At 40.8% G+C, this 15,583-nt stretch overlaps 1 protein-coding gene across 1 annotated transcript in view; it reads left to right on the plus strand.

The window, feature by feature from the left end:
* The first annotated feature begins 1,828 nt into the window (after positions 1-1,828).
* Positions 1,829-15,583, plus strand: part of lingo1a (leucine rich repeat and Ig domain containing 1a) — a 98,822-nt gene continuing 85,067 nt past the window's right edge. The window contains exon 1 of the mRNA XM_061677909.1: positions 1,829-1,985. The gene's annotated coding sequence lies outside the window, so the exon portion shown is untranslated. The remainder of the gene's footprint in view (positions 1,986-15,583) is intronic.

The following is a 15,583-nucleotide window of genomic DNA, read 5'->3' on the forward strand; positions in this document are numbered from 1 at the left end:
TTGATGGCATTTTCTTTCATTTCAATGGGGAAATTTGATTTGAGATGTGTTTTGAGTTACGAGTGTGGTCACAATTAAACTTGTATCTCCACCACTGTAACTATAACTATGGCCTTAAACCAACATTAAACAGCAGCTGGTCTCAGCTCAGATAGTATTATTTTCTCCATGGAACACATTATCATTGCTGTTTTGTTAGTTCAGTAAATGTGAGGTAGAACCTTAAAGATCAATAAACGAGGAGACACCGTCTTTACACCCTTTAAGTTAAAAGCTTGCTTTCGTTGTTTGTTTAGAGGACATCTGCATTATGGCTCAGCATTAGAAATGTAAACATTTGAAAAGTGTCATAATCCTCTAAACACGTGGCTAGAAAACTTATGACGGCGCATGTGTGGCAAGTGTTCATTATGTCATAACCAAAACAACCGTGGCGGACCACAAAGTTATTTGTGCTTATAACACTTCTCCAGCAATGTGTACATTTAATTAACTATTGTTGTTTCCGTTAAAACACTTAAAAAACGTTTTCTGTGGAAAATGTAGATATTGTATACTGTATGTATGTCATCACAAGCAAAACAACAATGGTGGACCACTGCGCTGTTTAACCTTTCTCGTCAAACTTTTCAACTTGTCAATAGTGATAATGAAAATCTAATTGCCCAACTCATGACACGTGACTTCAGAACACTGACACTGATGAGAAAGCTGCTGAGCTGACGAATCAACAAAGCATGAAGAAAATGTATTGATTGTTTTCCACTAGCCGATGTGCACCGTATATTATTAACGCTCAAAGAAAGGTGATAGCAGTTCCTCCTCCTCTAATTCTATTATTTCTGCCTCTTAGAGGTACTGGATGCTCTTAAAAGCCATTTAATCAGTGATTTGTGCCGCTTTTATCATAGTGTACATTAGAATGAATTAGGTGCAATTTGGGACATTTTACAAAGCAAAACTACACTCGTCTCACAAAGTACACACGTACACAAACTCATGTTCTCAACTTTAAATCTTTTCACAGCCAATACTGTATGTATTATACACATTTTTGTTCATTTTTTTCCCCCTGTGGCGGTTATGAGTGCTAAAGTATTATTTAAAATACAGTGACACAGTTTTAACAGTACATGCTGTAAAACGCAGAGAATAATAAATCTCTCAATCAATTTCTCAATCGCCCTCCTTTGGTCAAATAACATGTAAGGTTTGTTTACTATGAGAATGTGGGCGAGTATTGATACCAGCCTTATTTCAAAGTATCGGGTACTCGTCAAGGCTGCCAATACCAGCCACCAACACTGAAGGCAATAAAATCTGACATTAAGTCCTCCTCGCCAGTAGTTGGCGCTGCACTACAGTGGATTGACACATCGCCGAATCATCATGTGCATCGCAAAGAAAGACAGGCCCTGTTGTCTGCCATTGTGTTCATTGAAATTTTATGTATTAAATGTTGTAGTTGTGTCTGTACTCAAGAGTAAATACTCGTACTGGTATCGAACATCTCTCTTTTTTTTTTTGTTAAACGGACCTGACAATGTGCTCATATCCTCCATGGCATCCTCCATCTTTGTGTTAAACACAAACAAAAGAGGCATCACAACTCCCTCCAGCTCTCCCGATTGTATCGATCAGACTGTAGTGTAAACGGCGACACAAACGAGGAGGGGTGCGAGGGGTGCCCACCTCCCATCTCTCATCACACACTGCGGCTCCACCTTCCCCTCATTCCCTCAATACACCCCCACCCTCCCCCTCCTCGTGTGCGGTGCCAGTCGCTGTGCAAAGCACATGTGCTCCGCGCGCACATGTGGCTCGGCAGCCGACGGGACGCACTCCCGACTCGGATAAACCCATAAATAACCCCTCCTTGCCCCCCCTACAAACGGAGTCTCCTCTTGAGCACCTTGGAATTTAACGAGCAACCCCGGCATGGAATGAAGCGAGGCGATTCGTGGCTCTTCTTCGCTGACGTTCCGGTAAGGATGGCATCGCGCCTCGCTCTTCTTCTGCGCCCGATTTACTTGTGAGAGCACAGTGACAGGTGCAATCAGACATTCTGATGGCACACTGTACCCAGGATAGGGATGCTAATGTAGGGGTTTGCACACCAAAGCTTGTAAAATGTCTCATTTTGGACATTTTTCAGCCAGTTATTAGACGGCAATTTTGCATGGTGTATCTGCTGTGAAGTGGAAGGACTTTAAATATATATTCTCAATTGTGCGGCGGTGCATCCATAACGCACAGTGTTTGAATGGGCGAGCCATCAAACCAAAACTGCTTTTATGTGACAACAACGGATTGGATTATTAGCCTTATAACTGTCACGCTGATGACAATGCCTTCTTCAATGCTCCCCTCCCTCCCTCTTCCCTTGTTATCCTTCATTTTGTCAGCATCACTCAGAGTGGATGCTGCTATTTCTGTATGCTGGATGAGTATATTTTCTCTCTCGCTCTCGCTCTCTCTAATCTCTGCGATTTTATCAATTCTCCGTTCATCTCCTCATCTCTGTGGAATCTACAGGGAGGGAGGGAGGGGACGGGAGGAAAGTGTCAGGATCCAGCCGTCACTTAATGAAAGCCAAAAAAGGAAGGAGAGAGATTAGTAGGGAAAAGTATTCCGAGGGCAACGGAAGATGGACAGGAGGTCCGCAGAAAAGAGTACAAGGAGAGGAGGGGGTGGTATAGGGCATTAACATGGCCGGGAAAGTGCTTTTAAGGTTCAGGAGTCGGTTTACTCACGTCCGAAAGGGGGGAACGTGATATTCCAGCCTGGATCCAACACATGGATGCACTCTGGCAGTGAAGAGCATCAATATTTATCACATTGCCCCATTTCAAGAGGAGAAAACATGATCGCTCCACCGGATGGGGAAAAATAATAAAAGATCAAATTAAATCAGCCCCACCTTGGATCGGACCTTTTTCGCTCATGTTGCATTCACAATTCTTTTCATTTGATTTTCGAAATGTGCCACAAAAACACGCACAGTGATCCAGTTTGCATCTAATGGGCTATTGTTAAGTAGGGGTACGATAAAAATATGGATGTTGTGATGAATCACGTCCAAGGTGTGTCTTTATTTTTAAATGACATGTATCCATCCAGTTAGGTTCCAGCATGCCTGCGACCCGAGTGAGGATAAGCAGTAAGAAAATGGATGGATGGATGGATATCCATCCGTGGCTGTAATATGCCTGTTTTAAGGGGACGGTACTGTCTCATGTAGATGAGACACTACTCACACCGCCCCACTCTACTGTGGCATGTACCAATGCCAGAACAGCTTCCATTACCATGACCGATGACAATGGGCACAGCTTGGTTGTGGTTACTTGTGGCCTCGACTTCTGTAAAAACGGGTCCCTTGGCGAGACCAGTTGAAAGCCTCTGATTGTCTCATCTCTTACGATACAATCTCTAAATATCGTCCAATGGTGCCTTGAGATACAAGTGACCCGACTGATAAGATTTACGAGCTATGCTAATTATTTTCTTTGCCTTGCGAGCAAAATCTCAAGCCAACAAGCACTGTACGGACAGTGAACTACACTCAACTAACTTCAGAACAAGTAGCAGTGTAGCAGATAGTTAATAAATCTTCAAAAAAGAGGCTTCAAGCTATTTATTGCCACTCCCAGTTGAAGTTTTAGACAATTACATGTTTTGTATTTAAAACAACCACACAACTTTGCCTTCTGCTAGCTTGATGCTGACACACAATGCAAAACATTGTAGACGGCCTAATGAATAACATTGATAGTCGTGGAGTTATGTGAAAAACTATATTGACGATATCAAGTTACCCTGTATTCCTACCCTTATTGTTCAGTACCGTATTTTCACGACCATCAGGCGCACTTAAAAGTCTTAAATTTTCTCCAAAATGGACGGGGCCCCTTACAATGCGGCGCGCCTTGTGTGTGCAAAAATCTGTAAATGTTGTTGTGTGACTTTAATGAGCGCTAAGCTTGACTGTCTGGGAGGATTTCCTGCCGACACGCTGCTTATATAGAGGAACGCGGACGTGACTGAGGACAGCATGCGGACGTAAAGGGGGAAGGGTGCGCGTGACAGAGTACGCTAAAGACACGCCCCCAGCAGGTATATAGTTTTGGTATGTGCATCGGTTTGGCTAAGGACCCCCGAAAATGGCACTTACGAAGAGACACGCTTTTACGAAGCACAGTTCAAACTGCAAGCTATTAGTTACGCGGACGGACATGGGAATCGAGCAGCCGCGAGAGAATTCAAGATCAACGAATCCATGGTTCGCAAGTGGAGGAAGCAGGAAAACGAGCTTCGCCAAGTCAAGAAGACGAACCTGAGTTTCCGTGGAAACAAGGCGAGCAATGGATTAATGAGCAAATAACAGCCGGGAGAAGCGTCTCTACAGTCACCATTCGACTGAGTGCAATAACTCGGAGCTTGCCATCATTCCGGGAGGCTTGACGAACCGCTGGACATCCGTGTAAACAGGGCGTTCAAAGTGAAGTTGTGAGCGGCGTGGGAGCCATGGATGACAGATGGCGAACACATCTTTACTCAGACTAGGAGGCAGCGCCACAATTTGTGAATGGATTGTGGATGCTTGGGCTAACGTGTCTGCTTGCACTGTTGTTCGAGCTTTCGTAAAAGCCGGCATCATTTCTGAGGAGCCGCACGGCAACGAGACTGACTCCGACAATGACGAGAGGGAACCTGCCGTGTTTGATGGAGAACTTGCCCAGCTGTTCATTTCGGATACAGAAGACGAGGACTTTGATGGATTAGTGGATGAGGGTTGATCAAAAAAATAACGTGAGTACATTGTTGAATACTTCAATAAAGTACAACCGAACTCAGTTTTGCTCCCGCTGCCTTTTTAAAATCATTGTTTTAGCGCGCATGCATGCTACCGTATGTTTTAAGCTAGCGTATGTTTTACCATCCCTGCGCCCAATAATACGGTGCACCTTATGTATGTGTTAAATACAGAAATAGACCCCGTAACTGAGACTGCGCCTTTTAATACGGTGCGCCTTCTGGTCGTGAAAATATGGTATACAGAATGACACAATGTCTAAATATTTATCGATCATGTGTATGATTTGAACCGCCAATCAGCGGTCAGTGTTGCTTGCCAAGAGCTCTATTTTCTATAAGAATGCCGTAAACGCATGAACAATGTGGTGAAGTGCGACTGTCAACCAAGTCATTTCTATAGCCCTTTGCTGTAAAGTGAGCGAGTCATGTGGTCCAAGGGTGACTCACAGTATAGCACCCATGAATGGCCACCCCTCCCACCCACGACTTGTCCCCATCAGCCTTTCCCTCCAATTGCCCTGATGCTACCCTCTGCCAAAATTGAGGACCTAACAGCTCATTTTATGCACAATTTTTCTCCAGGCCGTTGCAGCAAATAATGGTCGTTACCTATGTGGCTTTATGATTGAGCCTGATGCATGAAATGAACTTGGCAATTTCGTCACGGCGAATCACATTTAATGATGTCCGAATGTGTGCTCCACTCTCATTACTGCCTCGTGGAAACACCACTATTGGTGTATTTTCATCTGCAAGGGAAAATGGTTTAAAAACAAATTAAAGACCACCAAGAAAAATACATAGTGGAAAACCCAAAAAATCTTGATTTTTATTATTTATTGAAATATACATAAGTAGAATATGTTTAGAACTATTTTAAATGTGGTGTTTCAAGCTAAATTTAAATAAAATAGTAAACCATTAATTAGCAAATAATTGCAGCTTATAAAGAGAAAAGGCGAAGAAGGAAAATGATACGATTATAGTTAATGCATTAGAAGCATCTCCTTATATCTATATCTATCGAGCTATTGATCCATTGATTAATCTATCTACCTAATGTACCTAATCTTTCTCCATCCATTCATCCTTCCATCCAGCCATCTATCCATCCGTCCATCCATGCACCCAGAACAATGCATTACATCTAATAGTTTGGGGGGCTGAAAACAAAACCCTGAGGAACTCCAATCCATTTTACAGATGGCTTAACACGTAACAAAAAATGGTCCGGATCAGGACTATCAAGAAACATATCTTACACTGTAAAAACACCAAATGACACATGTTTAATTAAAGTTATTATTTTTTTTTAGTCTCATAGTCTATGATGAATATTGCAACTGCCAGTGATATGAACATGCCCTGTGTTTAACACAGATAAGGGATGAAGTGCAGTGCAATCATTTGCATGTGCTAATCAGATGTGAGGCGCTTCCACATTAAAACAATCAAATAAAATAAATAAAGTTTTTTGTTTCCCACTTCTGACATCACATTCTGCTCTGATTACACATCAACAACAATGTGACACATTCTCCGGCTGTAGTCGGTAGGCCTAGTTAGCATTTGCTAATCATACGCTCACTGCTTTTAGTCTGACGAAAATAAAAAAACAAAATGTTTTTTTATTTTTGCACAACATCTTCATGACAGCTGTGAGTCAAACTGAATGACAATGACATTACAGCGGGTCACTTCCCTTTCCTAATTTTTTCATATTTGTAATGTTTTATGTAATATGTACATAAGTCAGGGTTATGCTTATGAGTTTATTTCAGTTTATTCATTTACTCATTCATTACATTTTGATGATAAAATAAATCATAATAATGTCAAAAAAATAATGAAGGAATAATAATAAAAGTAATAAGAATAATTTCACAATTACTATCAAGGTAAATATAATTTTTTGACATCACATAATAATACAACAATACGTAATAATGGTTTAGTTGGCTTTTCTAACATAGTTGAAGTTTAAATAGTAGCGTGAGCACCAATAATAGCAACTAATGTTCTGGCATAGGATTAATAAAATAATAATGTGTGTCGGAAGAAGAAAAAAAATCTACATTAACAATGCATAATGGGCACCTTACCCTCAGTTAAAAATTCATAAATGTGTAATAAATGCTATCACTAAGTGTAATTGCATGTTGCCCTCATGTACAGTTTGTGGGACTTACTGTTCATTTTCCATGCACACATAGTATGTTGCTGGTCAAAATGACTCTGACCAAGAATATCCTCATAATAATTGTCTGATGATTACAACAAGTAGATGGATGATTAATCCTTCATCAGTGTTTCGGAGAAAAGGGAACATCTGTTTTTTTATTTTTCACACCATACTTTTTTTCTTTTGCCACATTGGTGGTCCAGTACTTGACTTCAGTTCCTTATTTTTAGTATGTATGGTAATTATTCTGCTGTTTTACTCTTTTACTATTTCGATATCCCCCCATGGCCCTTCAAGGACCCACAGGTACTTGTTTCTGCTGGGAAGCTGTGCAAATGTGGTGAACACACAGACAGTTCACGGGACTGTTTCAAGCTCCCTTTTGAAAATTACTGCTGTCCCATAAAAAACACACACTATTATGGTATTTACAGTTAAAAGAGTCCCACCGTTTTGGTTGATTTAACACACACTGGTGAATCTAAAATCCTTTAAAGTAGACGAGGGTCAAATTTGACCTGGAAAGCCTCAGTGTAACACAAACTTTGTAGCACCTGTAGGCTGTATACCGTTTTTTTTTTTGTGGGGGGGGGGGGGGGGGGGGGGATTGTATTTTGGGTCACTTCAAATTTCAGAGTGAAAGAAATGAAGAAAAATTGAGGCTATTTTAGTTGCTCTCAAAATGGGTCAAATTTGATCTGAACAGTATGCTAGGGTTAAGCAGTAAGGGATCAGTTCCGTCTTCATGAAACATACGTTACATTTTAGTTACTTTTATACAGTTACAAGAATATTTTTTAAAAGCCCACTTTGGTACATGTTCGAAGTTGCAAGTTATTTAGAACCATGAACAAATGCCGTATGCGAACAGTATGAAGTTAAATCAGTGGAATGCTCCACAGAGAGAAACTGGTAAGTGCAGCACAAACATGATTGAATGGCGAACATTTGTTGTTGGTGAACAAAAACAACCAGTACTAACCAGATTTGTCTTTTGCAAATGTACACAAACCCAGGCCACGTTTTATTGTATTGATGCATGTTTGTGCGCGTTTCCTTGCATGCTTGGCGGCTTGACATCACCATTAAATCTTTGCCATCAGTCCTACATCACCACTCCTCCTTCTCTTCATCCTTCTCGCAGCTGGAGATCAATCAGAACTAATACATATTTAGTTGAGACCTTTCTCTCAGCCACCCCGCCCCACCCCCCGTGTGTGTTTGACACACTCTAACATCCTGGAATGCTCATTCTCGATAAATGCTGGTGGGAAATATTAAAAAAGATTCATCACTCGCACACAGCTTGCTTGGAAACATGCAGAAAAACCTCGGAGGTTGGACAAAATTCGTCCCTTGATTTTAATTGACCTATGATTTGGAAATAAAACATTTTGAAATGTTCCCAATGGTAATATATTTAAGTGTGCAGGCTATGTTTAAAGGAACAATTTAATATTCTTAATGGTCCTAAAAGTGTTGAAACTTACAGTTCCCTCTTAAAATTTCGACACTATTTTTTTCTCCCCTCATAAAATTGCAGTTACATTTTAGAAGCATGACACGTATTTCTTGATAAAATGTTGTTGTTCTTATACTACATTTATTCACATAAACATTGTAAACAATTTCTCTGAAAAAAACTTCTCATTATTTTTAATATTTTCATAAAATTGTAACAATTACATGATTTTTCTTTTGTTCATGTTACACCTGATTTAATGGTGAAATCCTTACTCCTTTTTTGTCAAATAAGAGCTTTTGGGGAGAGGGAAGAAATCAAGATTTTTATAGCTTTGTTCTTTTTTCTCTTAAATGTAAAATTTTCTTATAAGACTGCAACATTATTCATGCAACACTACAATCTTTAAATCATTCAACAGTACAATTTTACCTCCCTTGTTTTATTTGTTTTTCCTTTGCTTTGTGGACCTTAATTTAGCAAGGAATTGTATTTATTGTAAAAATCAAAAGGTTTATAAGATGTGTTTTGGCTAAACAGAAAAATGATAGTAGATAGATGCACGGGTGGCTAGATGGATTCTTTATTAATACAAATCCCTGAAGAGATTACAAAACTGAGCATATGATTATTCCGCGGGATCACCGGCTCGGCGTGCTAAAACCGAGGCCGACATTTAATTTGAAAGCAAAATGAGATGAATTTTATGTGAGAGCGGGGCATTTCCCACCTGTAATGGAAATGTCCTCCCTCTGCTCGTATTCTGATGTGTGGGAGCGACACATGCATGGACATTCACAGTATGTGAGGGGACAGAAGTCGTAGACGTTCACAATTGTAGGCGATGGCGACATCTCCAAGGCGCATTTGTCCGTCAGTAGTTGTCGTTTTACTTGTCCGGTTCTGATAAAACTGCATCTAGAGAACCGTGCAATGTTATCTTTTAAAGAGGCAATGGACTATTTCCCTCTGTATAACTAACAGGATGTTTCTGTGCTCCTGCTATCTAATTAAATGCAACATTAAGCAGAGTTGCTGCTTTTTAAAATGTGAATAACAAATCAAGGAATCGCAGTGTCGCTCGTTTGCTGCTTGCTGACATTTGGAAACGATACCCTCTGAAATACGGCTCAGCAGGCTGTCGGGTAACTTTAGCTCATTGTCGCTGCCGCTACTTTGTTGCTTTCAAACCCTGTTAGAAGCCGACGGATGACGACTGACCTTCAAAGTGAAAGCATTTAGAGAGTCAGGAACCGGTGATATCTTCACTCAGCAAAGCGCGTTGGCTGTTTTTAGATGACAATTTGGGAAGAACAAAAAAGTATGGTCCTGGTGTCATCTGACGCTCGTGTGATCTCGGCGCTCCCTAAACGTTCACGGCTCTGCTAAGTCTTTTGATCTGCAAAACAGTTTGAGACACCAATTTACCTGCTATCCCAGTTTTGCCGAAGCTGTTAACATCTGCTTAAAATGCTCTCTAAAGCTCTTTTTTTTTTTTTTTTTTTTTTTTTTTTTTTTTAAATTGATAGTTTCACAGTTGCATGATGGGAGGGCATATGGAGTGTGTGACTAAAATAATGTTTGCCATGCTGGCCAGTGTCTCATTTTAGGGCTATGATGAAGATGGGTATAAAAATAGTTTGATCAAACTTTAATCTTGGAATTTGCATGCCCGCCTTTCCGCGGAAACTCAGCTTCGTCTTCTTGACTTGGCGAAGCTCGTTTTCCTGCTTCCTCCACTTGCAAGCCATGCATTCGTTGAGCTTGAATTCTCTCGCGGCTGCTCGATTCCCATGTTCCTCCGCGTAACTGATAGCTTGGAGTTTCGTATGCGTGTTTCTTCGTAGGTGCAGTAATCGACTGCGGTCAAGCCAGCCTCCACTCGTAAAGTAGCAGCCAAGCCAGCCGCCCCTAATTTTGCGCATACTAGGCATTACGGTAATAGGTCGCCAACTTGCGGCGAAGCCACCTTCCAAATAAAAGCTTCCCAATAATACGGACGTCAGTGCTGTTCGGTTAAGGAATGCAACCAGCAAAGTTACTTTGAATCTTGAGATACATTAAAACATGTAGTTTATTTGATATCTTAGGAAAAATAAATGGTAAATGGACTGCACTTATATAGCACTTTATCTTCATCATCACAGCGTCCAAAGCGCTTTATTTTGAAGGTGGCTTTCGCCGCGAGTTGGCGACTTATTACCGTAATGCCTTAGTATGAACAAAATTAGGGGCGGCTGGCTTGATTGCTACTTCACGAGTGGAGGCTGGCTTGACCAGCGCTATATACCTACTGGGGGCGTGTCTTTAGCGTCCTCCTTCACGCGCACCCTTCCCCCATTACGTCCGCATGCTGTCCTCCGCCACGTCCGCTTTTCCTCTGTATAAGCAGCGTGTCGGCAGGAAATCCTCCCAGACAGTCAAGCTTAGCGCTCATTAAAGTCACACAACAACATTTATAGGTTTTGGAACTCGGTGCACACATAAGGCGCGCCACATTATAAGGCGCCCCGTCCTTTTTGCAGAAAATTTACGACTTTTAAGTGCGCCTTATGGTCGTGAAAATAGGGTACTGCGATTTCTCAGTATCAAAACCAGACAAACGATTGATATTAATCGATATCTGGCAATGCTAACATCAATACGTCACTTTACAGTATCTTCAGTTCTCTATATCCATGAGGAGCTGGTTGGATCTACGGCTCCTGAAGAGATCAGCGGGGGGTATTGCAGAGTCCTCGACCGAAGATGGTTTTCCCAGTATGTGAATGTGCTTCGCTATGTTTCCGGGTAAACTCACTCGTGTGACTAATGCAACATTGAGTGTCCATCATTTATTCATGGCTAACCTTGGCCTCGCTGTGGATGGAACGTAGAGATGAAGGTTCTAGCTGATGTCTGCACGAACTCAAGTTTGCTGCCCTGGAGAAGGCTCATATCCTTGTTTCTTTTACTAATGTCAGCTTGTTTGAATTTATTACAAGCGGGGCTGGGGGGAAAAAAATCCAATAACTTGACTATGTGGACTTCAAAAATAGGTCGACACAAAATTTCTGCCTCAAAGCTCGGCCGGGAACAAGAAGAACACCCCAAAAAAAGTTCCACCTGGAATCATGTTTGTGCCACCGGAACCCATGTTTCACGCAGACATTTATTGCAGACAAATGCAGTGTTGCGCCAGTGATAAACTTTGCCAAAAATGACAAAGGAGCATCTGGGATTTTTAAGACACTGTTAAATGTGTCATGTACATATAACATGATTTATGAGTGAGCTGAATGGTAAGTAGCGTTTTTTTTTTTTTTTTTTTTTTTAACGGAAAATGGCAGTTGCTAGCATGCTAATTCTAATTGCTGACTGTTTAGCATTTAGCGTTTTGCTGTCTCAAATTCTGTACACCAAATGTATTTATTCACTCAGTATACTACAGACTAGTTTCACCGGACATAGTTTAAATGGTGATTTGCAGTATTACCTTTAGATATTACTTTAAAACAAAATTCATACCAATCCAAATTGGGCCAAATTAGCCATTTTCCTTCCCTGGTGGCATGAGACTAATTAATATTACAAAGGTTAAGATGTGAATAGGGAGCAATAGTTTTGAGTTTGCTGCTGCTGCTCTCACACTCATGCTTTTCACCGGAAGTTCAATATGGCTCCTCATGGCAAAGAATTCGCAACTGATCTGAAATAAAGAATTGTTGCGCTACAGTGGTACGAGTGGTACGGGGGCTCCTTCTACTGCAATTCCAAAGAATCACTGCGCAAGTCCAGTTCAGTTGTATTTAACTTCATCTGTTTGTTAATATTTTTTATTTTTATGTGCAATGCATTTTGATTGAATCATTATGTATGTTTTTTCCTTTACTGTATTTGAGTGCCATGTTCAAACTTTGCACAATGTTACATTGCCTAATAATAACAATCATTATATTTTTTAAAAAGAAAAGAAAGTTTAGCTGCAGCAATCCTTTCAGTTCTAAACTGCAGCTTAACCCAACAGAAATTGTGACGTAGCAGTAACGTCATTTAATCTTACTTTATAAAATCATGAGAATAAATGTCTTGTGCTGTCCCAAAATGGAGACATTTACCAAGGGACTGTGCCTTCGTTCTGCATTAGGAGTAGTTTCCTCTGGTTGCCGGGTTATGTAGCAATTACAGATAGAGCAGTTAATAGCTGTTATTTTTGTGAAGTGGAGGTTAAAATGTTGACTCAACTCGCCCTCTCCTCATATCTCATCACAACCAACATCTCTACACTCCCCCACCCCCCGATATGCAATTGAGTAAATAAAAGTTCCCGGGACATTATTTTCAGAAATCCATTTTCAAGTCTCTTGATACAGTCTGATATAAATATGTCATCAGAGCAAAGGACAATGCTGAATGACGGAAGGCAAGCAAACTCCATGTTTTTATCCACCACTACCACTGCACACATCTGCTCTGCTTTCACTCGTGGTTGGTTTCGTAGTGCTCCTCCGCTTATTTATTCATGCACTTCTACCACGGCGATCTCCCGTTGTGGACTCGCCATGACCGGGGCTAAGTGCGTATCTTTTCGCCGCGCTAATGTATGCAGATCACTTTGCTTAATCCCTCCCCATACCGGCTGACATGTTGATTCAGCGTCTCTTGTGACTCTTCGCTCAAGTATCTCCCCTTGACACGTGCTCACAGGTGAGATTCAATGGGTGCGTGTTAAATTCTCATCAGGTTTGTAGGAGACGAGGCTGAGGAGGAGAGAGCTCATTGGAATTCCAGGCCGCTCCGCAGGTTTGTTTATAGTGAAATCCATCCCTCAAGCAGGCGCTACTTCGCTGAGGGCGAAGCGTAAGCGATCACGTCGATGCCCAGCTTCTCCGTTTGGCCTGACCACAGAGCAAAAAGGTGGCAAATTGGATGCTTATTCATCAGGCTCGCCATCCAGGAGGTCTCTTTAATTGGTGTCGATTTTGCACTTCATTGATTTTACATTCATATTGATAGAGTGATACCGTTTGAAGTTACACTGAAAATGGAGAGAAATATGGATTAAAAGTCAAACAAAACTTTTTGAATAGTAGTGTTTATCATCAACTAAAAAGTATGAATTTGAGAAAATGATTCTATTTTCTGAGTTAGAAAAAGTCCTTAAAATCCATCTTGAGCATTATTTTCTAACGGGTGTATCATCTCAACACTTTTATAATTTGTAAGAACATCAACATTTAATATAGTTAACCATTTCGACTGCTTTAATACTCACATCTTTGAGATGAAAAGTAACGTGTCACTCTCCACTTCATCTTGACCGCGCCCTCCTTGGTTGACACTAAGTGCGTCTGGCTCTTGCTGTTGTCGGTTAAACACATTCGGTTTCACAGTGGAAACCTTCGCTAGTTTTGCGAAAAACTTTTTGTTTTCCTTCTCTTCTCCACACCACTGTGAAAATGTCGAGTCTGCACAGCAGCAAAATGATGGAACAGTCCATTGCATAAGAATGGAGGGGACTAAAAACTATCGTGATAGATTGAGCATTTTGACGTGTTTTAAAGCATGTGAATCAAGACTAAAACAATAAGAATTGTTTGAAATCAAAGCCCCAGGCAATTATCTGTGTTTGCCTCATGCTAAGTCAGCTGTACTCTATGTCACAACAGAAGAGTACCAAAGATGGCAGCAAGTTAAAGTGACATTAACCGTAAAACCCAAAATGTAACTTACTGCATAGGAACACGTTTAGCGGCCTAGTGCAATATGTGCAATACAATTAATCCGGTACAGGGGCAAACTACTTCCGCATTCGGCAAATCAGGTAAAAGCACTTCCGCCTCGCTGGGGTGAATGGGGAAGGGAACCGCTTCAAAGCGCCCTTAGGAAATTTAAATGTCTGCAATGACAACAGATGGTGTTTGGGCTTCTTTCGTGTTAACAAGAACGATATCATATTTGTATAAAAAAATGATATCTATCAATATAACTTTTGTCCAGCCATAAAGAATTTTTTTTTTTAGCAAGTTTAGCTTCAAGCAGTCATGTAATCAATCCTAGTTTTCATCGTTAGTCAAGCATACACAGAAATTCAGCTGTTGCGTGTTCCGCGGTGGTCATGTGACATTCCGCATACAGTGGATTATACTATACTATTATACTTGAATAATTGAATTCAGACAAAACACCTCTAGTATCGCAATGCAAACACCTCCCTGTTCCCTTTCCATTACTTGTTCTTCTCTGAGTGAGTATTTTTGCTTTATTTACAATAGCTAGATAGATTTTAGTTTTGTTAAAATTGTTTATTTGTTTTTACAATTGCATGACATTAAACAATGTTAAAATGTGCATTGAAACATTGCCTATAGAGCCATAAAGGTTTTATGATGGCAACAATTTCAGTCAACAGATTTACATTATTTTCTATTGGAAACAAGATGCAAAAACTTTGGAGTCAACCAGCATCATGCAACGGATTGTGTTAGACACTCGTTAGAAATCGACGCTATAGCGGGAGTGCAATCGATGAATCCCAAAAAGTGGGGATTCACTAAATTGCTTCTTCCCCTAAAATTGTGGCCCAGAGCGTCCCACTGGCTCGGTCCTAGCAAGCAGCAAGCGCAAGGCTAATTAGTCATGCCTCATTCATCTGACCCCCCTCAAGGTCACTGGGCTAATTACGTGCAGGTGGCGGTCGTTATGCAAATTGGGCCTTGCGAGCAGTGGTCGCTGGGAAGGTCACCGCTCGGCGTCCTTCGCTCGCGACCCCACTGTGCCGCCCGATCTTAGGTGAAGGATGTCGACTTATGTTAAGCATGATCCTGCACACTCCTAGTTGACATGTTCCATGTCTTATAAAGGTCAGTGTGTGTGTGTGTGTGTGCGTGCATGCGTGTGTGTCTGGCACATCGCTGTAGTGATAAACACTTTCCCGGTTATACGTTGGATGTCACTGTTTCTTCTTTAATCTTTTACTAATTTATGAACATGAAATTATGATTTATGTATACTATGTGTTTATTCTGATCATTTACATAATACTACTGCCATCTATATTCATATTGTCATCATTAGTGTCATCATGTAATGTTCATTATAATCATTGACAGTAATAGTGTTTTTTTTTTTTCATGTTTAAA

This window comes from Phycodurus eques, chromosome 5 (genome assembly GCF_024500275.1).
Source record: "Phycodurus eques isolate BA_2022a chromosome 5, UOR_Pequ_1.1, whole genome shotgun sequence".
In the NCBI taxonomy this organism is placed as follows: domain Eukaryota; kingdom Metazoa; phylum Chordata; class Actinopteri; order Syngnathiformes; family Syngnathidae; genus Phycodurus; species Phycodurus eques.